The 2,740-nt window shown below is 40.6% G+C and overlaps 1 pseudogene; it reads left to right on the top strand.

Annotated features, from left to right (window-relative positions):
* The first annotated feature begins 2,187 nt into the window (after nucleotides 1-2,187).
* LOC102833206 overlaps nucleotides 2,188-2,740 on the top strand; it is a 1,507-nt pseudogene continuing 954 nt past the window's right edge.

Consider the following 2,740-nt stretch of genomic DNA (forward strand, 5'->3'; position numbering starts at 1 on the left):
ACAACCTCAAAAATCAGTCACTCATGTTGGTTGGTTGGTTGTGTGCCATGGAGCCGGTTCTGACTCATAGCGACCCTGCATAGGTTTTCCGAGGCTATAAATCTTTGCTGGAGCAGAAAGCCTTATCTGTCTCCCATGCAATGGCTGGGAGTTTCAAAGTGCTGACCTTAAGGTTAGCAGCCTAACTCATAACCATTAGGATACCACAGCTCCTTTAGTCACTGGACTAAAGGTGTTAAATATTTCACTGCTGTAGGATAAGCATTGGACCTCTAGGTCTATTTAAACTGCATGATTGACAATCAAAACCTAACCAGCCATCCTCACAAACCCTATACAAGGATGCTATGAATTAGAGCCAACTCGATGACACTCAACAACAACAACAGTGTTTCCTGCACCATGGGTATTGTCATTAGGTGCCATCGAGTTGGTACCGACTCATAGAAACCCTGTGCACAACAGAATGAAACACTGCCCGGTCCTGGGCCAACCTCACAATTGTTGCCATGCTTTAGCCCATTGATGTTGCCACTTTGCCAGTCCATCTCACTGAGAATCTTCCTCTTTTTCTCTGACACTCCATCCTACCAAACACAATAGCCTTACCCAGCAACTGATCCCTCCTGGCAATATGTCCGAAATATGAGAGATGAAGTTTGGCCATCCTGGCCTCCAAGGAGCACTGTGGCTGCACTTCTTCCAACACAGATCTGTTGGTTCTTTTGGCAGCCCATGGCACTTTCAATATTCCTCTCCAGCATGATAACTCAAAAGCATCAATTCCTCCATGGTCTTCCTTATTCACTATCCAGCTTTTGCATACATAAGTTTATTGAAAATACCATGGCTTGGGTCAGGCATACTTTAGTCCTTAAGCTGACATCTTTCCTTTCAACACTTAAAAAAGGTCTTGTGCAGCAAATTTGCCCAATGGAATGTGTCGTTTGATTTCTTGACTTCCGTGAGTGTTGATAGTTGGTCCAAGAAGAATGAAATCCTTGACAACTTCAATCTTTTCTCCGTTGATAAGAATATTGTTTATTGGTCCAGTGGTAAGGACTTTTGTTTTCTTTACACTGAGATGCAATCCATACTGAAGGTTGGGCTCTTTAATCTTCATCAGTAAATGCTGTGGGTTAATGATCCAGACTGCAAGGTCGGTGGTTCAAGCTTACCAGCTGCTCCTCAGAAACACTATACAGGGTCACTATGGGTCCTAACCAACTCGACGGCACATCACAACAACAAGGCTGCACCATGGTAGGGACAGGGAATAAAATATAAATACTACCTCATGAACCTCATATGGCATTAGTTTAAAAAAAGAAAAAATATGTTGACAGTATTTTTGTCCATATGTTATTGTGAAGTTATATGACTCTAGCCTAAGTAAGTAGGAGCTTGTAAAAAACTCAATTATCATTTTTTTCCCACACTGAATCGACTAGCACAATGATCAGTGAGTAAACAATGGAGAGTGTCTTTATTGTGAAGCTATATATTAAGATACATGAGATCTTGCTTTTGTGGATGTGAGTTATATGGTGACCCTTAATCTCATATGACAGCTATAAGTATGCTTTGAAAATATTGTCATAATTTCTGTGTGTCAGGAGTTATGTAAATAAAAGACAATATATTTATGACTCAATGCTTGTAAAAAGGGTATACTTCACCTACTTCTATTATTATTACTAAATCAATATCACTCAATTTCTAAGTTTATTTTCTAGAGATCTATATTCAGATCTTCCATTTCAAAATTCATTAATGAATGATATTTCTTCAATCATGTTTGAATTTGGTTATTGTTTTGTTGTTGTTGTTGTTGTTCAGTGCTATCGAGTTGGTTCTGACTCATAGCAACAACCCCTGTATAGGGTTTCCAAGGAGGGGCTGGTGAGTTTGAACCTCCATCTTTGCAGTTCAAACTGACTTTGCAGTCCAGCATACCAATCCTTGGTGCTATTGTTAGGATGTAAATTATTTAATATGTGTATTGGGGAGAAATTCAAAACCATTCATTTGGAAGGTTAAAAAGTAATGTTAAAGCTCCCTCACTTCACCCTCCACCTGCAGCAGTTGCAACCCAACTTTGCGCTGGTCCAGTGGCCTCATTGGGAGCCGAGCAACATAGCAATCCCCTCAGGAAACCATCAGATCACCCCCTCCCACTGCCTCCCCATGACGACTTATGCTCAGAGAGCTGCACGTGATCAATGACCATTTCTCCATCATATGCTGACACTGGCAAAGTTGCAAGAGATATCTTCAGCAAAGGATATGGTTTTGGGTTTGTGAAACTGGATGTAAAAACAAAGTTGTGTAATGGAGTGGGATTCTCCACATCTGGTTCATCTAATACAGACACTGGTAAAGTTACTGAAACCTTGGAGACCAAATATAAGTGGTGTGAGTATGGTGTGACTTTCACAGAGAAATGGAACACTGATTACACTAATAACAGAAATAGCGATTGAAGACCAGATTTGTCAAGGTTTAGAACTGACATTTGATACGGCCATCTAACCAAACACGGAAAAGAAAAGTGGTAAAATCAAGTTTTCTTACAAGAGGGAGTGCATCAACCTTGGTTGTGATGTTGACTTTGATTTTGCTGGACCTGCAATCCATGGTTCAGCTGTCTTTGGTATGAGGGCTAGCTTACTGGTTACCAGATGACCTTTGGCAGTGCCAAATCAAAACTGATATGGAATAACTTTGCAATGGGCTACAG

The sequence above is a fragment of the Chrysochloris asiatica genome, unplaced genomic scaffold (assembly GCF_000296735.1).
Source record: "Chrysochloris asiatica unplaced genomic scaffold, ChrAsi1.0 scaffold00235, whole genome shotgun sequence".
Classification (NCBI taxonomy): Eukaryota; Metazoa; Chordata; class Mammalia; order Afrosoricida; family Chrysochloridae; genus Chrysochloris; species Chrysochloris asiatica.